The sequence below is a fragment of the Ursus arctos genome, unplaced genomic scaffold (genome assembly GCF_023065955.2).
Source record: "Ursus arctos isolate Adak ecotype North America unplaced genomic scaffold, UrsArc2.0 scaffold_15, whole genome shotgun sequence".
NCBI classification, from domain to species: Eukaryota; Metazoa; Chordata; class Mammalia; order Carnivora; family Ursidae; genus Ursus; species Ursus arctos.
The window spans coordinates 55,113,529-55,136,283 of NW_026622819.1; the positions used below are offsets into that span (position 1 = coordinate 55,113,529).

Sequence of the window (22,755 nt, forward strand, 5' to 3'; positions counted from 1 at the left end):
CGTTTGTCCAGAAACAGTTGCCAGGCTGACTCCTGCCATAGGGGAAGCCTCTGTGTGATGATGGACTTCTCTCTAAAACCTGTGAATTTCACTCTTTAACCCAGAGGCTTCATGTTGGTCTCCTTATCCGACAAGGATATTTAGCGAGAATTTAACCCCATGGCGTTGAATCCCTTAAATTTTATTTTAAACTACCTTCTACTTATGTCTAGTTAAATGGATGGTGTGTTTAGAACAGTGATTAATAAATGATTTACAGAAAGCTACTAAGAATCTGGGTTGTTACGTGAATTGGCAATGATCGTGAGATGTGTATCGAAGGGTTGGTATTTGGGAAGTTGCTATCTAGATTTGATATTCTGACTGGTTTTTTTTTCCTTTTTTGAGGAATACCTGTGTTTCTGGAGGGAGAGAAAAACCAATTAAACACACAAATTCCCCATCTACCTACTCACATCGGAGCCCGCTGAGATATGAAAACCAAAGTAAAATAAGGTTAAAACTTGAGATGACTCTTGAAATACACAGAGCAAGAGTAGTTTAATTGCTTCCCTCAATCATCTATGGAAGAATACAATATAATCTCATGTCCTTTCTTACCACATCTTTTATCTTAACCTTTTAATGCTTAACATGGTCCTACTATACCATCAGGAGCTGACTTACTCATCTGTATCCAAAATGGTGACCCTCCCTTTGCTTTACATGAAAGTGTTCCATAAATGTTTAAACAGGTCAACAGAGATGGGAAAGCAGCTGGGGCAAAGACTGTGAGGTATTGTTTTGAAAGAAAGTGGATTAAACTTTCTAAGCTAAAATGATGGATTGCTCTGTGATGACAAAGGTTTCCATCAATGCAAAGGCCTTGCTTACATTTAGCACCCCGGTCTCATCCTGATGCCTCCCTGGGCTCTTCCCTTTTCACCTCCTTGCCTTCCATTCTCACTCAGGGGCTGGTAAGATCTTAAGTGAGGCAGCCTGTGCCTGTCCTCCTTCAGTACCTTGGGAGGCTTGTCACTGCATCGGAGGTTGGGGGAAACAAGCACCCACACGGTAAGCCTGTGAGCCAACCAGACCCTTCGATGTGGTCCCTGCCGCTCTGGGGCCTCAGCTCAAGCTCCCGCCTTCGTCCAGCCCCTGACCTTCCTTCAGTTTCTCCCCTTAGCCTGGTTCTTGCCAGCCGTGAGGCCTAAGGCAGAGATGCTGTTCCCACTAGCTCAGTTTCTCACCCTTGATACTACTGACATTTGGGCCAGATAATTCTCTGCCAGAGGCATCACAGGATGTTTAGCATTCTGGGCTCAACTCCCTTAGATGCTGGGAGCGCTGCATCCCCACCCCCTAGAGCAAACAGTGGCCCTAGATCCTAGATCGTGCCTGATGTCTCCCCACTTGGGAAACCTGGCTCCACTGCGGCCCTGTCCCCTTCTTTTTCCTTTTCACCTCTGAGAGCTCAGCACGCATTGTACTTGGACAGCTGCCCTGACTCCTACTTGTAAAAGTCCTCCCATGTGATCCTTTGAGTCGACGCTTGGCCTTACAAGTGCTTGTCTCCATGGTTGATGAGCTTAAGGTCTCTCTCTACATTAGAAGAGAAGCTCCTTGAAGCCATGTTCATTCACTCATGGCCTTAATTGCAGCGCTTTCCACGCTGCCGGGCGCATTGCACTATGTCCGTAAATAGCATTCGAATCCACAAAGTGAAAATTTCCTTCTATAATCCTATGTACCTAGTACTTGTTAGCATAACCACCGTCCCCAGATGTGAGCATTTGGGTTACTTCACACAGAAAAATCTTGAAGCTTTAAATACAGTAGCCCAACAAATTATCTAAGTGATTAAGTTGCTGTCCTATTTCAGGTACAAACAAATGCTCTAGTCTTTGCCTTATTGGTGACACGAAAATATACCTAACTCCAAATGCCATAGAGGGGTATTTCTCCTCCTCCCTTCTCATTATATGAGCTGCTCTTCTGTCCAGAGCTGAATAGCCTGGACAAACAGCCTTTATACGCAGTAATTTGACATAAAAAGCTATTCTTCTTAATATTCCTTTTATCATCACCCTGTCCTCTGCCTCCAGGTGTTGCTGTTTGGGGTGTTTCGTTGTTTTGTTTTACCTTTAAAATTGTCTCTCAAGTATTGCATTTCCAAGACCGTGGCTTCTGATGACCTTGTCACTTTTGTGTCTCCCATATTGCCACAAGCCCAGCCCACCCTACAGGGTGCTTTGCTGTTCTGAAGGATATAAACATTTCCCACCCAGACCATGATCTCTCTTTCCGTCAGGCTTTGGTGGCACTCCTCCCTGTGTTAGAACATTGTCGTCTATAGCCTTCTCTAAAAACAATTCTTTGATATCCAGGATTAATTGCATGTCTTTTCTACCCATCTGCCCAGCCCCTGATCTTCTAAAGGTCTCTGTGCTTCAAACACTACAGCTGCTGTTGTAGGCTTGGCCTACCCCCGCCCCACATTGATTCAAAATGCATAGTGGGAGGAATCGAGAAGGACTTCCATAAATATTTTTTAAAGGAATGGAGTACCTTAAAAATGTAAAGTCCTTGAGACTGAGAATCCATTCTATTGTTAGCTAGTTACAAAAGATGCAATGTGGTGAAAAACCAACATGGCCCCTACAGATGACAGTCCTAAGAATTCGAGATGTTTCAACACAGGGATGGCACCTTTGTGAGGTTCTTCAAATCAAAACTCAAAGGGTTGAGAAAGGTTCAACACACTGGCATACTGTGTTGAGTAGGATTCTGAGGTCTCACCAAGCTCAGGAAGAAGAACAGTTGGACCCTCAGCAAAATGTACTATGTACATTGAGCAGGGATGGCCACAGGTGTAACCTCCAAAGTCTAAAGAGGTAACTAAAAAGAGAAAAATCCTAACAAAAGTTCTGCCTATTTTACCTTGTTTAAATGAGAGAAGCCTGTATGTACTTCAAGAGACCTTTTACGACATCCCCGAATCTAATCATTGTATTTTACAGATGAAGCTGCTTAGGTTTATAGAATCAGTATGCTGAGCAGGTTTCCACAATAGCGACGATAGAACTAGAACAATGCCCTGCTGATTATCTTTCGAAGAATTCTGAACCCTGCTGAGTTCATGGGGCAACATTCCCGTGGCATGACTTGCAGTTTAAGAGGCTTCTGGATCTAATATCCCTCTGCCGGGGGCTGAGAGCTGCAGAGTAGCAGCTAGTAATAATGTAGCAGTGATTTGTTTAGTATCAACTGTGAGCCAGGCTTTTGCTAAACACTTTGCTATGCAGTGTCTTCCTCCCCAGCCGCCAAAATGCTAGGGGGTAGGGACAACTATCCCCGATGTACAAATGGGAAAACTGAGGCTTACCAGATGATCTTGGGGAAATGAATCAGCAAAAAATGGAGAGTGAGGGATTTGACCCAGTCTCACTCCGAATGCGCTTCTCTAAATGCATTAATACATCGGGGTTTGTGGGGAATTTTTATATAGCACATTTGAGGACATCTTGAGTTCTTCAGACCTCTTCACAGGCACGATAAATCATAGAAACAATGAAATTTGCAAAGACAGTGTATCTAAAAAGATATAAAGAGTACTTGACTCAGAAAATTTATAAAATCCCCTTGTTCCCTTGATAGCGAAATCAGATGAAACGTGGACCACAGTTCTTAAGCCTTTTAAATATTGGAATGGGGAACTAGAAGCTATAGATGACATATGGTAAGATTAAAAAAAAAAAAAAGGCGCTAGCCTTCCCTGGGGACTTACTACATGCTAGGGGCTGGGTGAAGTGTTTTAGAAACAACGGCTCGAGTCCCCACAACCCCTGAGCTGGCTCTGTATGGTCTGAGTGCTCAGGGCTCAACCCTGAAATCTCCCCAGTCATATAAACTATGACCTTCCTGGTAGCTTGGGTGTAGGGCAGTATGGTGGCTCTGCCTCTGGGGCGGTGACTATGCTCCCACTTAAGTTGAGAATGCAGAAGCTGAGTGGTTAGTTTAGGCTTCACGTAGCTAGAAAAGGACTGAGCTGGGATCTGAACACAGAGCCTCCTACTTCAGAGCTCTTGCTCCTTCCTGCTCTTGTGCACCAACGTGCATGTAAGCAAGCGTCTGGCCTCAGGGCGGAGGACAGGCTGATAAAATCGGCGTGGCCATGCTTGCCTGGCTCCTAGGACACCCGTCCGTCGTCAGAGGAAGCACAAACCCAGCTATTAATGATTTGATACTATTAGCCTTAGATTGCAGTTCAGCCCATCTTGAGGGGATAGGTTTTAAAAGCAGAATAAACAGATTCCATTTGAATATGTATTGATTCTATATTCAGTACCATTATCCTGCTTCCTATTAGAGCTTGCCCTGGAAAAATAAAATCGCTCTTCAGAAATGTACTTGGTTCAGCACCAGCACACACCGCTGTTCCCCGCCTTTAAACAAAACGAAACAAAAACCTGGTAAGTGTAAGGGGGAACTCAAAGGAAAACAATGTGATTTAATTTATTTCAAAAGAACAGGAATGAGGCAGGTAAAAATATTTATGTTACGAGGACAGAACTGCCACAGGATCAGTGTGACCAGGAGCACTTCCTAAACGACAGCTGCTGGAAAAATGGGGCAGTTCTCTGGAAAATGTTGTATTTGTATTCTAGGTATTACTTTTCTCCCCTCAACCATTACATCCCCTCCCCCACCCCCACTCTTGGAGGATGTGGGATTTTTGCATAAGTTGCAAATTCGTGGTTAAATGAGGCCCCTTTTTGACTTGGCTGAGGCTGTATAAACACCAAGTTATGAATACTCTGAACTGGTTCGAAAGGTAGAACCGTAAAATAGCATTCTCATGATTTTTTTATATCCGTTTCAAATTACTGTGCATGAAATTAGCATATGGTAGCAATTACTCTTTAACTCTGTGTAGCTTCTGAAGCTTCAGTGAGAAGGAAAAATAACCTAGATCCCTGGCGAATAACGTTTGAGACCGTGGGCTTTGGAATCGGGTCTACTTCATCGCTGCTCTTCACGAAGCTCTTGTGAGGTCTTGGGCGAGTCACTTACGCTCTGGTTCTGTGTCCTTTGGAAAAGTGAGATGATCAGAGTCCTCACCTCGTTCATTGTTAGAAGGGTTCACTGAATCAACGTGTAACAAAATGTTTGGCAAAGTGCCTGAGTCCTAGTTAGTAGGACACTTAATTGTAGCTTTCATTATTACTGTAGTGCAGTATTCTCTGCTTTGCCCTGAGAAAGGATCTGCCTGCGTCACTGTATCAGTATTTTCTTATTTTAATGAATCACGTAAAAAAATTGAACTATACTAAAAATAAATACTTCTTTAAATGTTATTACCTACAAGTCCCTTTTTTAGAGCATACTTGCTTTGGCAAATAGAGGTATATCCTGCTTTCATCAAACGACCAGCTTATTCAATTTGAGGAATTTTCACACCATTTTGTACACTGCAACAGTTAAAGAAAACTATAAAGTATGTTCCCTGCCTTTGGAGAGATTTGGGAAGGTTTCATGTAGAAGAGGAATCACCCTGAAATAGCAAAGGAAGGCTTAATACACCGATCACTGATACGGCGTGCTGATTTAACTATTTCATGAGCAAATCCTATTAACTCTGCACACCCATTCATTCAGTCACACAAATGAAATAAACAGCATCTGAATCTGAACGTCACGTGTGGGCGACTAATCCCATACGTAAGATAAGGAAGGATAGAAGGGCTTGGGTTTCAGTATGTGTCTTCGTTTGGGAAAGTTCCGCCTTCTCACTCCTTCCATGTCCCCTCTGGACAGAGTCCATCTCCACCTTGCCAACATACTTGTTTATGCGTTGATGTTCTGGTTTGGGTCTTGCTTCTCTCTATGGAGCCATGTCCCTCATTGAATTTCACTCTGTTCTAATGAAGAAAGGGCTGGTTTTGCCACAATGTGAATCCTTTAAAGCGTAAATGGTTTTCCAAAAACTGTTATTTCCTTCAAAGGCCTTCCCTTGTGCTTCCTCTCTCACTCCAGCTTCAGCTCTGTCTTGTTCTTTCTCTTGCACTCACGCACAAACACACATAGGCCCACATGCATAGAGCCCTTTCAGCCTGCTTTCTTGTACTGTCAGACCATGTCCCAGAATTGCCTTGGCTCCAATTATGCAGAAACGTCCAATCGAAAGCCATGTATAACATATGCCAGGTGACACCGTGAATAGTATATGGCGTTAAGAATCCACTAATGCCTGATTGAAGCAACAAGTAAATTAGGTATGGGTTGTTTTGGTGGTGGTGGTGTTTTTAATTCAACGAAGAGTTATCCTAGGATTACTTTAGATCATTTGGAAAAGTTTTCACTACCCCCCCCCCCCGCCCCAGACACTTAATAGAACCCAACAAGTAGTGCAATGGATTGTTTCCTAGTCTCATTGACTTCCTCATTTTAGGGATGTTTTCAACAACTTAGGTCTTTGTGTTGTAGCAAACAGCATTCTTTTAGGCTAGTAGGGGAGGGTACAAAGAGGCAAGAATTTGCCCTTCTCCCTCCAAAATTTAGGTTTTGCTTTTTGTTGCTGCTGTTGCTCTTCATTCCCCCTCTCCAGCCCCTTCTCTTGGCCAGAACGGATGGAATAGAGCAGGAGACAGAAGGAACTGTGTGACAGAGTAAGAGAAGAGATTGCTTGAAGGTGAAAAATTATTTCCAGACAGTTCTGAACTTGGTTCCCTTAGAGAACTTCGTGGTAGAAACTGGCTGCGGAGCTCACCTTTCTGGGCTGACTCTACTTGAAGCTTTTATTTCCTCAGTGGAGGGCGCCCATGATGTAGCGTGTGGAGAGCTAGCTGGAGGGAGGGTGTACGTGCCCTAGTTGCCTTGCAGTGGGCAAGGTGGTCATCCTCTTGGTCTCATCTGTGTTCTGGGCCCCTGTCTTGACAAAGGACACCTATTCGTTACGGATAATTTCTCTGGGTACAATCTTACCCAACTTTGATCTTACTTTAAAAATTTTATTTTTTAGAGAGCTATAATCTGAGGGCATCCTACCCAGTAGGAGCGATCCCTACTAATGAATTCATTTAATACAAAGCCCATAATACAAAAATTAGTACTTTCAGTGAAGCCCTTGTGGGGAAGAGTAAATGTCTCTCATGAAGGAATGTTCCACCCTCCCCTCTCACTACAATTAGGAAGATAAAATATATTCAAACAGAAGCGTTAATACCAATACTGGATATGGAAACACCAAGGACACAGAGGGGACATAGAGGAAGAGGGTGGTGCAGGCCAGAAAAATCGAGGGAAAAGGAGGCTTTGAATAAAAATGGCAGAGAGTAACTGAGTCACAGTAACTCTGTATGAGTTAACTGGTCTTGCTTCTTGCCACGTGTTAGAGTTGAAAGAATCAGCCTTTCTTACTTGTGTAGTTTGAAATCTTTTGTACAGTATCTCTGGGCTAGAATTCCTAACGTGGGAGAAATGTGATGTCTTCCAAGCTTTCTTCCTAGGATGCCAACAAGTGGCACCTCAGGAAGAAGAGGGCTCGGGTTCCGTAGAATGTACTGGAGGTAGATGGAGCTTGGGTGCATTGTTGGCTTATTGCAAGTCCCTTCTGTGGCATGTGGTATTGACGGTGGAGTTTGAAAAGCTTGCAGTTGGTAAAAGTCACTGTCAAGAAACCATATGTTACTTTGAGTCGGCAGAAACACCGGAGGAAGAAAACGCCTTCCTGTGCTGACTACCCCTGTGCTTTTCGTGTATCGGGATGTGAAAAGTGATAGAAGACTTGAACTGAATTTCTTAACAAATATTTAAAGGGAAAACTTTGTAATAACTCTTTTAGCAGTTGTGGTTATCATGTTCCTGTTGCCTGTGAGTAGAGCTCTGCTGAGCTCAAACTAGGTGGTCTCTAGAACCAGCTAACGGGTAAACACATTTGAACAGAATAATACCTCATCTGCTTCTAACTTTCAAATGTAGAATAATTGATAGGAATCTGTGTATTTGTATTTTGTTTTCCTCCTGCTGGTTTTTCTGGGTGGAACTTCAGAATATATTATTCGATTACCTTTGACTCTCCTACTGGCATCCTTCCTACCATTCCTCTACCTCTGTAACTTCTGAATTTGAAGCTAAAAGGGTATAAACAGCAAAGCTTCATGTTGGTTGGTTGTGGTGGGGAGGGGGAGGATGGCTTTTTCTAACACGAGGTTAGAATTAATTCATCCTGTCCAGGGTAGTACACCACTTGCGTCCTCGGCTCCATGCTTTGCGTGACTTAGACGGTAATGCATAGGGGTGTTATCAAAAATACACCAACATTAATAGCATGGATTGTACGTGATAAACTTTGAGAAAATCTAGAACCCAACACTCGATCCCTGCCTAGAGTATTGGGCACTTTAACTGCTGTATTCCATTTCATCTCAAGCCTTTCAGCGTGGAGATCTGAACCAGACTGAAGAGGCATACGAACCACAAAAGTTTGTTTCCTCAGAGGACACACCACAGCCTTGATAAAAGTCTTCAAGTAGCTCTGATTTGTAGATATTCCCCATTATGCAGGGGAATGGTGTTCAGAGACCTACCAAAGGGCACAATAAAAGCTACAATTTAACAAAATAAAAAGGAATGGGTGATGCTGACCAGTTTTCTGGTCCAGCCATTTCTCTGCTCAGTGAATATGATCAGGACTTTCTTGCTGTCTTACTAAACTTTAACTCCTTGTCGAGCTACAGTCTAAGGTTGGAAAGACAAACAGATTTTATTTCAAGTTCTGATTCCTATTGATGGTTAGTGGCTGCCTAAGGTATAGGTATCGTCAGAAGACCAGGATGTCATTATACATGGATTGAGTGAAACAAAAAGATAAAATGTAGAGTACTTGCTGCCATGGTGGGGGGGAGGCAGATGTAATGTATTTTACAGACCCGCTTAATATATATGTATATACTAGGTTTTCAAAACAATAGCATATGCACTTTCCATTGCAAGAGTGAAACTGCACAATGCAAGTGGCAGATATTTGCTAATTGTTCATCAGCCCACTGTCCCTTTTCCCCTTGGGCAGACAACTGAACTACAATTTGAGCCTCTCTTGAAGCTAGGTGTAGTCACGTGGCTGAGTTTTGGACAACAGAACGTGTGAGAGGAAATCGCACGGACGATTCCCAGACCTGGAAGATCTCTGTACAAATGATGCCCCTTTCTATTTCTCCACGCACGGGCAGAAGGAAGGGAGAGGACTTAGAAGAGCTTGCGCCACGAGAAGGGGCCCGAGTCCGTGCATGGCTGTGTGGATATGAGGCCTCCCCCCAACCCACCTGCCTTTTGCCTGCAACCTATTCTGTCCTGCAATGAACAGGAACGATACCTTGTGCAGTGCCACGTGACTGGGGTCATTTGCCAACACTGACTAATACTGTTGATGTCAAAGCTTTTTATAAAATGTAAAGCACAATGGAAATAGAGATGAAAATACAAGAAAGCAAAAGACTGTTCCCTTCCCTTACATATTCCATATATTTATATCTGCTGGGAAGCCTCCCCACGGCATTCTTCGCCTTAGATTAAATGGGCAAGTTGAGCACTTCCCTCCCTTCATGAGTCAGGCTTGTGCTTCAAAGGGTCTCTCCGGCACAGTCCTCCCTGAGGGTGAGAGTGTCAGCATTTGAATCCAAGTGCAGCTCTCCCACATTGAACTTGAACTTGGGGTGAGCAAAAGTGGACAGTTGTCCCCTCTTGCCTGCCTATCTACCCTTGACCAAGCTGGTCTCCTGTTTGTTCTTTCTGTCTTTTCCAATGTGGGTTCGTGGTGGGGCCTCCTGAATCCCAGGTGATTTATTCTTCTCTCACTTTCTCACCAGCCCTTCTCTACTTAGGTTTTATAAAAATTATTTTTCCTTTTCTAAATAATTTTTGGTATCAAATTTGAATTTCATTTCATGTAGTCCCTCCAATGCATGCAGGCCAGTTTGGATTCTAAATGGGTTGTGTCTGCCCTGGCAGCTGGGCATTCATTGTAGAGTGCAAATGCTTGCTTAGCTCCGATGTCCACACGCTTATAAATAGAACAGTCAAAGTGGGGTGGAAGTCAGATGGGAGCTGCTCGTGAAGGTAGTCCAATTGGTACTTGCTTGTTTCTGCAACAGGGCAACTAGAACAAATTGGGAAATGACACGTAGGGCACGTTCTTTCTCTGTCTCTGCATATCTCCATCATTCTCTACTCTGTGCAGACCCATTTTCCTTGATTCACAGTTCACATGGCAGAATATCTCTACTGACACCCCGAAGTTTTACATCGTCTTTGAGAAACTGGCTCTGACTTTTAGAAATAGTTGAAGGTAATAGAACAAGTGAGCAAGAGAGGGAGAAAAGAAGGGGCAGATTTTAAAGAAACTTGTCAAGGTTAATAAATCCAGATACTAACCTAAAGACATTTGGAAACCATCAGACGATTTTTAAACAGAAGAGTGACACAGTCAAACTTGGGTTTTATATAAATCACCTGGCAGACATGTGGAAAATGGACTTGAGAGGAAGACCATCTAGGAGAGAGGGAGACTGGTGAACCAACTTTTGCAGTATACTAGGGGGGAGATGATGTCTCGATGTAAACTAAAACAGAAGTACAAACAATATAGCTACCAAGGATTTATGAATTCAACAAATAGCTATTAACCTTTCCTAGGTGCTAGGTGCTATGCTCGGGTATTTCACAAGGATCATGTTATTCAGTTGTTATAAAGGGCCTGTGATGTCAGGTGCTGGTATTACAGATGGAAAAGCTGAGGCTTAAAGATGAAGTACCTGCCCCCAAGATTCTCTTAGCCAATAAATGGCCAAACAAAACAAAAACAAAACACACACACAAAAAACACATTAAAACGCAAGTCCCTCCAACAGACTTCAGTAATTTTAACCACTATCCCAATGGCAATAGCCATGGAGAGGGGATACATTCAGGAAAACTGAAGATGTGTAATTATCCAGACTAGACCGTGGACCAGGTTCTGAGACTGAGAAGAATGCACAAAGCTAACCACCACATTTTGAGCCTAGGGTTGTGTCTGGGATAGTGGATGCTGAAGGACTGAGTTTTATCCATATGTGAAAAAAGGGGTTTTTCACATTCATTCCATTTGATGGATTACCTAAGAACCAGTCACTTCCACCCTCTGTGGTTAGTCACTCTCCATCCTTCTTGGCTTGGGCCCCTTGGCCAGTATTTCCAGTGCTGTCCTTTAAAGTTCCTTCATTCACTTTGTCCCCTGACCTTTCACCATACCTACCTTGTCAGCCACTTTCTGGGGAATCAAAGCAGCTGCCTGTTGACCATATGCCAGCTCCTGGAAAGCCACTCAGTGGTGCCTGTAAATATCAGCTGTGTCTGGTGCTCTCACTCCCCCTTATCCTGTTCCCTTTCTCCCATTCCCCTCTCCTCCTGTTTTGGAACTTAGCCCATCTCCTTATTCCCTAAGCAGCCACTTGCTCTCTGCAGGATGACTTTGACACTGACTTTGGGTATCAAGGTCATGCAGGTTGAGGTCTCTCAAGTCAATTGCCCACCTTTACCTGCCTCTCCATTCTTTCCCATTCTCCTCTCTCCACTGAGAGTTCAGAAAAAGAAGTGGTTTCTTTTCCTGTCACCACTGAGCTTTATCAGTTGTGTGCAAATTATTTTCCATGCATTGTTTAAAATTTGTGTGTGGTTCAAATTCAGCTAGTACTTTAAAATTCTTATCTCTACAAAAAAGTAGATTTTTTTTGATGAGCACAGCTTTCACCATCCTGCAGTAAGCCACGAGAAGGGCCACATTTCCTCACCCATGTATCAGGTCAGGAGGAAGTGGGTGAAACTCCAGTCAACTAGATTTTAGCTTTTAAATGATACTTTATCTCCCCATTTCTATGTCTTAGTGAGTTACTGGAAAGAAAAAAAAGTTAAGTAAAAAAAAAAAAAAAAAAAAAAAACAAAAACCAAGCATCATTGAAATTTCAAACTAGGTTTTTTTTTTTTTTTTTTTTACTGGATACTAAACAAGTTTTAAGATGCCCCCAATTGTTAAGATTTCTTTAAGGGGATGAGGAGGGGGGGAATGAAATGCATGAATGCAAATTGAATCCTGGTTTCCAAAATGTGAATGAAAATGTGGGAACAAGTTGTATCCTCTAAAGAGGACAAAATAGTAAGTTTTCACCCTAGAATTATGCTTCTCCTTACCTAGCTCTTGTAATTAAGCCTAACTTGGACAGTTGATAAAATTCCTCCTCAGGATACTGCGTCCTCTTTCAAAAGTTTTGCTTTATTCTTTGTTTTAGGGGGAAGAAGTATTTGAGACCCAGGATGCCTCTTTCTGTCGTAGGTCAGGAATTGGTTTTGTGCTGTTTTAGCTCCGTGGTCTTAATCAGTTACACAAACAGAGTTTCAGTAAAGATGGAAATACCACAAGGAAAGAAAAGCCCATAACTGAGGAGGCTTTTTTGAATATGGAATAAAACATGAATCTAGACATGAGCAAATGAGAACACGTTTTTCAGTGTTCTACCCCAGTAGGAGTTTAGTGGAAAAAACAATTTACTTGCTCTAAAATGACAGAATATTTCTTTCAGCAAATACCCATATGTGTTAGTGTGTGCATGTTTCTCTTATTAAATGATAAAATCACTGTAGCTCTGGATTTTAGTGTTTTCTTGCTGGAAGCATCCGATTGCACAAATCAAGCCTAAGACCCAGTCTGGACAAAGTATATTCCTGGCTCGCAGGCTCACAGTCGGTGCTGCTATGTGTATGTATGTACTTGTGTATGTATATACGAATACATTTTAATGGCATTTGAAAAGAATGCAAACGTTTTTGTATTTTTCAGCTAATATGCCCATTCCTGTGTTTTACTCCTGTTCCCTGGTCCTCCCTTTGGGTTTCTATGCCAAGGCTGGCTGAGATCACTCTAGTTACAGCTTCCTGTTTAACTTGGATTGTTATTATCTTCCTGGTGAATTATTTTATTAGTTTGGGCATAGGGTTCTGATCTCATGTACCAAACACACAGACACACACGTAAGTGTATACGCAGCAGCACAGGCACACATGTACCCCCCACGTGCAAATATGCAAGCATATCCGTGCACCCATGTGCACACATGCGCGTGCATGTATGCACATATATGCCTGTGCACCCTTGAGTACATATGTGGGCATTTGCACTCCGTATAAACATACACTTGAACCTACAGGCACACCTGTGTGCACACATGCAGGCAAATGCATGCGTATGTGTAACACACACATATGTACTCATAGACGGGACATCCTTTCCATACCTTTCCCACCTGTAATTTTTCCTTTGCTCCCACTTTTCAATCCCCATTTTCCAAAATCTCGAGACGCTTCAGGTTATGATCTAGCTCACCACTGCTAAGAATATGAAATTTCTTCTGGCAAGGCCTGGATTTGTCTTTTTCAGGATCATTGAACAGTCCCGTGTACCAGGTATGGAAGTTTTCATAACCTGCCTGAGTGGAAGAAACATCAAATTATTGAAGCTTAACCCTAAAGAAACGAGGGTCACCTTGGCCTTGGCTCCCGCCTGGGGCTGTCCGTGTTGTGATAAGTGAGGACATGGACTTGAGAGCTTCACACAGTCTTCTCCCCTATTCCTGGGATGTAATCACATGGAGGGATTTCCACGTGTTTTCTCACACTTTTCTGCCGTAACTTCCTGGTGCAGGATCTTGGTTTTCGTGTTCCAGCACTTCCCCAGTGCTCCAGTGTGCTTTGCATTAGACGGAGGAGAGAGATTATTAACGTTGTTTTTTCTGTTAGGCACCAAGTGTCATGGATCGGGGAGTGGCTTCATTACTCTTCGCAGATCTTATCTCTGCCCTATTCTACTTTTGTTTCATGAATTGAGAAAGGGCATCTCCGGGTCTGATCTCTGCTAAGTATGTGGAAAAGATGAGGAAACGTGAACAAGAGGAGGATTGTCTCTTAGCTGAGTTGCCCAAGTCCTTTAAATCCTACCTTTCTTCTTTTGGGCAGAGTTGGGCCTCCTGGGCCTGTGAGCTCAGAGTTCTGAGATCTGTCCCTATGCAGCCCAACAAGCCACTGCAGTACAGGCCCCTGAACAATAGACAAGTAAGAAGAGCTGGCTTTTGTAACAAAATTACCCAAAGGGAATAAGCTTATTAGGATTTCCTAGCTGGACACGAAACTTCTGCCAGTTCAAATCCTTTAAGATTCTTGGGATATTTTCCCAGTCTTCTGCCTACCACCCTCCATCCTCAGACGCTGTCCCAGAGTTCATGCCACTGGGGTTACCTCTATAGACCTACACTGGAGCCCTACACTCCACACCCTTCTACTGTTTGCCCCCCACATGGGTGGGCCTGGGAATACCAGCTTCCAAACGGTGGCTCAACAAGGCCTGAAGTAGTGATGGATGTAATTATAAACTTTGTACTCTTGTTCGTGATCTCTAAATGACATACTCACCGTTTATTGTTAATAGGCCTTTGAGTACTTATTTCATACTCATGGTCATGATGTGGTGACAGGCTCTAAGGATGCCAACATAGCCCCTGACCTCAAAGATCTCATGATCTTAGAAGAAAAAGACCAGAAAATTAATATTACAGAGAATTTGTATAGAAATAGATGGATAGTGATGGATGGATAGTGATGGGGGAGGCTAGGGAAATGATACCAGGAAGGTAGCTGGGTTGGCAGTATGGGCCCAAGGAGATAAACTATCTTAGGAGAAAGAAAAGGGTTCATTAATGTAGTTGGGTTGATAGGTCCAAGCAAAGGGGAAAAAATCGTGTGTGTGTGTGTGTATATATATATTACATATATATAGTACATATATATGTATATGTATGTTGACCACCTGCTTCTTTGAGGATTTTTCAAGAAGTCTGCATCTGGAGGTGGGTAACACATGCTACTTGCAGAGACCCAGATGGAGAAGGGGCTAGAGAGCCATGACAACCCATTTAAATCCAAAATGAGCCACTGAAGGATTTAAAGCAGTAGAATTAAAACATCATTTTCAGTGTTTTGACCCCTAGGATGTTTTGACATTATAGTTATGAGCATAGAAATTTTCAACAGAATTGTACCAAGATTGATGAATACTTACTGAGAATACTTCCTAGGGACAGTACGATTAAGCCAATTTAATTTCTCTATTTCCTATACCTTTCCATATAGAACCCATTTAACCAGAGTAAATGATGGGGTCAGATCTTCTTCGGTGTCAAAACTACAGAGAAGAACAATTCAAAGTAGTAAAAAGAACAGTGGTGAGGTCAAAACTTCCCTTTTTGGTTTCTGTTTTTATATAGGTCATGTAAGCTGCTAAATATAGAATATATTCCTGCCACATTCTAGTATTTGTTTGTGACACATAAGGGATCCACTTTAGTTTAGGGATTCAGTTATTTTAGAATGCTTCCATTACTGGAGAAATTTTTAATTTTCTAATTCCCTCTGAAGTTACTGAACATGTTTCAAATGGGACTTGTAAGAGGGACATTGGAAGTCTAATGATTGGGCACACTGTGCTTGCTGTCATAACACCAAAAGAAGTGGAGCTTGGAGGGAAGGTCTGATCCTTCCAGCCACTGCACACACCCACGGCCAGCTGCCAGTGTGCGCTAGGAGCCCTTCAAGGCCACTGAGGAACATGATCTCCCATTCATCCCAAATCCCAGCGCAGGCGCACAGGGACATGGAGAGGCCCTTTGTAGTCAAAACAGTGACTCCTGTCATGAAGGCTTGAGAACAAGTCACCTGAGGGTTGATGATGACTGGGAAACTGTATTTTGAAGGATCCCAAGATATCTCTTTAACATTCATGCTCTTTCCAGCAATCTGCTACTCTGTCGACTTCAGCTTTCATCTCCTTGAATACCACCCGGTTCTCATTGTTGTGCCATGTCTGTGAAATGTACATCACTCCCCTGCCTTTCATCTGAGAGTTTATTACCAAGATGCAGGTGTTCATCAGCAATGGGTTAACGTCAGTTGAAATTAACAGCAGTTTCACTCATTGGCTTCTATTGTTAATATTTACATAACTTCCAGATTGTGGCCTTTGGGTAGGGAGATCAATGGAATGCAGAATGAGCCAAGGTCAAGAAGCTCAGAAAGTTGCTTCTTTCCTCTTTTTTAATTAAAAAAAATTTTTTTTAATTTATGTTTTTAATTAATTGAATGAGTTGAATGGCTTCTAGTTGAAGTGACCAAAGTGAGCTAGAAGGTTTTGTTTTATGTAAGTCTTAGCCATCCAAAGGGGTACTAAGTCCTAGTATCTGAAAGCCGGGTGAGATCAACTTTCTGAGGCAAGCCATTACTGTATCTATAATACAAAAGTCTGAAGGGAAAGAAATCAATTTTCAGTCTTTTTCATTTCCTTTATTTTCAAATTTACATAAAGCCGTCTTCATTCAGATTTTGTACGTTCTCCAGCACTACCAGGACCACATTAACCTGCTTCCTTCAGTTTGACCATCAACTCACTATTTTGAGAGCTTCGTCCTTAACTATAAACTGACCCCTCCTACGTCCTCGGTTTTAAAGTCTCAAAGTGAGATAACTTAGAAACAGGTTGAAGATAATCTTGGATATCCTAAAATAACCTAAGAGTTGTATGTAATTGAATGATTCCTTTGGCACACACTTCATACTCTGAATTTGTGGCCTCTTTGAATGCCTAATTTCCACTAGCATGATACAGTTTTTATACCGTCTATCTTTTTAGAGATTTCATTAATGTTTAAAATATGAAGATATTTTTCTTCTCCTTGAGGAAACCATATTTTCTCTTTCTGGTTGAGAGGATTTCAAGCAAAGGAGAGCGTATGATCTCTGGACTCCTCTCTCAGATCAAAGCTGCATCGTTGACAGACTTGTGCCCTTGAGTTCACCACTCTGAGCCTCAGTGTTTGAATCTGCAAAATGGGGATTAAAATAAAGATTATAATCTCTGGAGGCAAAAACTCTCACAGGTACCACCCCCAAGGGGGGCTTTCAGGTAAAGAACTTTGCTCTGACAAACCAGTGTCTTTCAACTTGGAATTCCACTGGACTTGTTCTACGTTTGTCAAATACCCTTACTCTTCCTCTTCTAGGATTTTAGTCCTGCTAATTTGCAAAGGAGTTTTAATTTCAAGTAGGTGACTTCTGAAGCTTTTGCTGTTCGGAAATTCTGGATATCCATGATCCACATATGAATGTGACTTTAGACATACTGTAGAAGTGACTTCCTGAACCAAAGGGACACAGTTTCTTTCACATAACTTGGAGAACTTCAACTCTCTTTGCAGAGTGAAGATCCAGAAAGCCGTCGTCCAGCTTGTCTTGTATAGTTTATTTTTCTGCATGTCCTCGTAATCCATCTTTCTCCCTGTCATGGTAGAACTGGCCCAGCTCCAAAGACCTCACCTGAAGCCATGCGGTGTAAAGAGAACATTTTGGGGCTTACTGTCTGACAAATTGGGTCCTGTGGCTGCACCACTCACAGAAGAGCTGTTGACCAGGGCTCAGTGTGTGCATCTCTACAACAGGGCAATCACCCCTGTCCTCTCTGCCTACCAGAAATAATGTCTGTTAAAGTGCTTTGAAAAATCTCCTGGGATGCACAAATCCCAGCTGAGCCATTGGTACTAACGAAAAGCCCAGAGCCTACCTAACCCTTGGGGACTAAAAGGGGCTAAAGTCCAATAGGTAATTCAAAGGTTGAGTGAGATTTGATATCTGAATTATTTCATCCATTGTATGGTAAAAAGAATATGGGTTTTCAGGTCATATCATAGAATTCATACAAATTAGAGAGAAACCAATTTCCAAGCACAACAAAGCAAGCTCCACTGAAAGTCTAGTGTGAATCAACAGTTTGGTTTGATTTTTTTTTTTTTCAAAATTTATCAGTTTTGTGACCTTTGGCATCTCACTCACCGTCCATGAGCTTCAGCTTCCCCGTGGGCACAGCAGTGATAGTAATTTGCCAGCTTTTCAGTTCTTGTGTGTGAATTAGAGACCAAATAGGTAAAACAACAAGCAAAATCCTGGAGACACCCAGGCCCCAAAGAAGTGTTGACTCTTGTTTCTAGTTTTTATGTTCTTAAGCTCAACTAGACGTCGCACTCCATTCTGGTGTGACAAATTGTTTTTTAGGTACTCACAGGTATGTAAATAAAGGAAGGATGAAAAGAATTCTACCCAAAAAGGCAAGGACAGGTTGAAAATGTACGACTAGAAGAGATGAAAGAAATTATTTGTCGGGTAGGAGATCCCGTTCCTAATCACACATGCACCATCGTTCAAGGTGAATTTGGGGATGGAAACACTTTTTGAGATGAATTGGCCTACACGCTTGTGACGTTCCCACCGGACCAAGTTCTGTTCTCGAGTCCGTACCCTTGGTCTCAATGACTTATCACAAAGGACTAGACAGCTCTTTGGTGACAAGTATGGAGATTTTTAGACAACACTAAGATGTAAGAAAAGTTGCTAAAGGTTGTAGCTCAGAGATTCCTGAAGCACAGAGAGATGCCTTAAACATCTCGAATTTCCTCGGGGAGAGAATGTGTTTCTCAGGAGGTGAAAGGCGAAATGAATGTTTAAAGAACTGAAAGTGAGTGCAGAATGACAGACAAGAAGTAGCCTAAGCCGTGGATGATGTCTGTGCTTCGGGTGAATGGCAAGGAGGAAGTAAAAAATACATAACCAGAATATTTGCGATTAAGTACACCAAAGATCGTCTTTCCAGTAACTTAGCCCATCCTCTAGAAGAGCAGTTCTCAACCAGGGGGTCATTTTGCTCCCGAAGGACTTTGGTGGTATCTGCAGACATTTTTGTTTCACACTACTGGCACCTAGTGGATCAAATCCGGGGACGCTGGTAAGATCCTGCAGTGCCCAGGCCAGCCCTGCCCCCGACAAAGCACTACCCGCTCCAAGATGTCAAGGGTGCCCAGAGTAAGAAACCTCGTTCCGGAACAGCATTCTCCAGACTGCATTCCAATGGCATGCCACGGGTTAAAAACACATTTGAGAGGGGGAGAAAGAAAGGTGCTTGAGGAAGGGAGGTTGTGTGTCCCAGTGAATTCAGGAAGCTCTGTGACCCACAAATGCAAATTGGTTTCTTTGCTACAGAGTGCTTCTGAGTATTTAATAAAAGGAAAGCATTGTCAAAGCCAGTTAAAAAAAAAAAACAAAAAAACTTCAAATTACAAATATTCCGCAAAACATAGTATGTGAAACACTAATCACTTTTTCACATTAATGACTTATTTGTGATTTGCGCCATGGTATTTATTTGGGAAAAAAAAAAAAGTAGACTTGGTTGACCTTAAATTAACACACACACACACACACAACACAACACAAACATAAAACCTAGCCATGCATATAGAAAAAAAAAATACGAGGGCACAAAAGATTGCATCCTGACAGAGTGTACTTTGTTTTGATGGCCAGGGGCAGTGACGAAGCAAAAGAATGCTCTAGTCCATAGATCCTTCATACCATCTCTAGTAGTAAGAAGGACAAAAGTCTAGCGTCGCATCAATATGCCAGGATGCTAATACAGCCTTTCCCTAGTAGGCATTCAATACATTTGTTGAACTGAATTTATTGTTGATACTTAAGTGATTCTCCGCACTCATGTTTATAAGTGAGTAGTTAGAGCAGATGCTCACATCTGATTACTTTGTGAAGGGATTCTATTCCCTTGCATTTTTTCCTCTGAAATACTGCGCGTATTTATTTTAGCGCATCTCTTTAGAAGATGTATTCAAAAGAGGACGAGATTAATGTGTGCTCCCTGGTTGAATGTGGGGCCATAATTTAAATAGAGGTGTTGGGCTGAGAGTGGAGCTTTTGAATGAAAGTAGAAACCCAGAAGAAAGAAAGGGACAACTCATTATTGTTCACAGACTATATTGAAGCTCTAAGTTCCCCTAGTTACTCGAACGTAATGTGTGTTACTCAAAAGACTGTCTGGAATGAGCTCGATGCAGAAGAGCAAGTAGGGCGTGTGCTGGGCTGGGATGGAGTCTGCAGTCATCTATTATAAATGGCAGTTTATTAGGAAATAGGCATGTGTATTTAGCATAATAAATCCCTGAATTCTAGTAGCCCAATTGCTTAATTTTCTAGGAGAAAACTTCTATCTCCTCTTCTTTTCTCCTACTTAACATAGTATTAAGGGATTAAAAGCCTTAGGACCTTTTGTCCTTTAGTCATTCATTAGCTTGATGTTATACCTAATCCCCGTTTCCATTTGCAGAAAAGTCAGTTAGTATAATCAGCTATCATTATTTAGCAGGTTTTAAAAGAGGTAATACATCACTTGAAAAGAAGGATGAAAAAAATGAGTGGCTTACTTTTGTATCAAACACAACGAGCGACCTTCTGTATTAGTTTTTCTGTTGCTGGCGAAACAGACGATCGCAGTTAGGGACTTAACAGCAATTTGTTATCTTACAGTTCTATAGGCTGGAAGTTTGGCGCGAGTGGGGCTGGGCTAAATCAGTGTCAACGGGGTTGTGGTCCTTTCTGGAGGTTCTAGTGGAGACTCTGCCCCTTGTCCGTTCCAGGTTCTAGAGGCTGCCTGCCCTGCTGGGTTCATAGCCCTCTCCTCCACCTTCAAAGATAGCAATGCCGTGTGTCTCTGACCCTTGCCTCCATTGTCCTGTTTCCCTCTGACCACAGCCAGGAAAGTTTCTCCATTTATTAGGGATTCATGGATTCGATTGAGCCCAGCTAGATAATGCAGCCTAATCTCCCCATCTCCAAGACCTCACTCTTAATCACATCTGCAAAGCCCCTTTTTGCCATGGAAGGTAACAGACTCAGAAATTCTAGGGAGTAAGACATGGACATCTTTGGGAGTTCAGAATTATGTCTACCATGACTTATTTCCTCATCTCCAATAGGATTTGAGAGAAATTCCAAATGATTCGCAAAAATCGGAAAAGCATATTTCAAAGTGTATTTAAAACATGAGTCATTACTTCCTCAGCTTTAAAATTAAATTAACCCAGACATGAAATCCTCAGCTCCATTTTTTTTTTCCTACTCATGCTGTAGAAATAAAATTCCCAAAGATGCTGAGTAGGATTTGTCCCAGGACTAGAGCTAAGTAGAAGTTGGTAGAACATCTCCCGTGTCAACTTCCAGCTGTGAATACCCATGTGTCACCCCATAGCCTGTGTGTCTAGCTCAGTGAAGCTCGCTGTGTCACTTCTGCCTTCCCTCGGGCACTGAATCCTACAAGCAGACAATTACTGGTGTCGGCAAGCATGTGGCCACGGCGGGCTGCGTGATTAGCTGTTAATATTTGGTAAAAGGAATCATTTGAACCCCATCAGTGTACCCATTGGATACAAACTCCCTGTGAGCCTATCAAGCTAGGCTTTCTAATGTGAAAGATGCTGTAGCCAGAATAGAGTATTGCTCATTTTCCATGAAAGCTGTGGAACTGGACCCTTGTTCATTCATGGGTACTTGTTACAGATTTAAAAGGAGGAGGAGGGGCATGTCCGGAAGAGCTCAAAAATCCTCAACTTTTTATCTAATTTCTTGAAAATGTTTCTACTTGGGCCTTAGATCTCTTTCTACGAAATTTCAGAAAATACACGTTTCCATGACGACTAGTCGTGGAGAAATGAGGCAATTTATTGGTAATGAGAGTGTGATAAGGTAGCCAACTACAAAAACCCTCTTTGGAACTAGAACGGTAGTGTTTGATTTCTTTATCCCGGAAGGACTTTAGCAGTGTAATCACTGCGTCTGTCATTAAATACACATGAGGTTGTGTGTTGAGTAATTATGACTCTATTGGCATACTTTTTAAAAATTAAGGCATTTTTGTAGTCAGTGCTTATAAACCACATTTTGCTGTCCTACTCTTGGCTCAGGCCAACTGAGCAAAGAAAAGCATTTGAAAGTGAGCCTTGGCCTGAGGCATATGGTGGTTTTATAAAAAGATCCTTGTATCTGTGGCTTTCCTTATATTCAGCGTGAAATCCAGATGCCCTGCCTGATTGGGCTCCCGCATGCTCATCTCCTGCCACTCTCTGCCTTGATTCCTAGTTCTGTGGTCACACTGGGCTTCTTTCTGTTTCTGGAAAGTGCAAGAGTTCTCCTATCTCTGGATCTTTGTCCTTGCCACTGCTGCTTGCAAAACTCTTCCTCCTCTTCTGCTTCATTCATAAATGTTCTACACACAGCCGCCAGAGGGCGCTTGTTACAGTCTGGATGGCCCCAGCTTCCTCCTTGCCTTCCAAAGGCCTCCCATCTCACTGGGAATACAACCCAAGGTCTTGACATTGACCTCAAAGACCCTCCACAATCTGGCCTCAGTTGCTTCTATGACATCCTCTTCTTCCCACTCTCTCTTGATCACACTTAGATTTTCCCACATCCCTCAAATAGGCTGAATATTCTCCCATCTCTAGACCTCTGCCTTTGCTGTGCCTTATCTTAATGGTCTTCCCCTAGGTACTTGCAAGGCTCCCTCACTCACTTCCCTCATTACTGCTGTACTTTCAGGCTCTGAAACAAGCATTTAGTAGGTGCTCAGTATGTGCTGAATGAAGGAGTGCACAAGAGCAAACATGACTTGTTCACGGAGCCCTTTATTGACAGCCCTATTTTTAGAACTACCTTCATTCTGCAACTCATCACCCTGTTTATTTTCTTGATAGCGTGCATCCTGCATATTTGTGAGTTTTGTGCCTCCCTTTAAAAAGTTACCTCATCAAG

At 42.5% G+C, this 22,755-nt stretch overlaps 1 protein-coding gene and 1 long non-coding RNA gene across 12 annotated transcripts in view; one reads left to right on the top strand and one right to left on the bottom strand.

The window, feature by feature from the left end:
* The window catches only part of LOC123001700 (uncharacterized), a 97,564-nt gene that overhangs the window by 27,007 nt on the left and 47,802 nt on the right, over positions 1–22,755 (bottom strand). For both annotated transcript variants that reach the window (XR_007191158.2, XR_008959234.1), the window contains exon 1: positions 1–22,755. This exon is cut by the window's right edge. This is a non-coding gene — a long non-coding RNA (uncharacterized LOC123001700).
* The window catches only part of TENM2 (teneurin transmembrane protein 2), a 523,183-nt gene that overhangs the window by 1,351 nt on the left and 499,077 nt on the right, over positions 1–22,755 (top strand). The gene's annotated exons all lie outside the window — the stretch shown is intronic.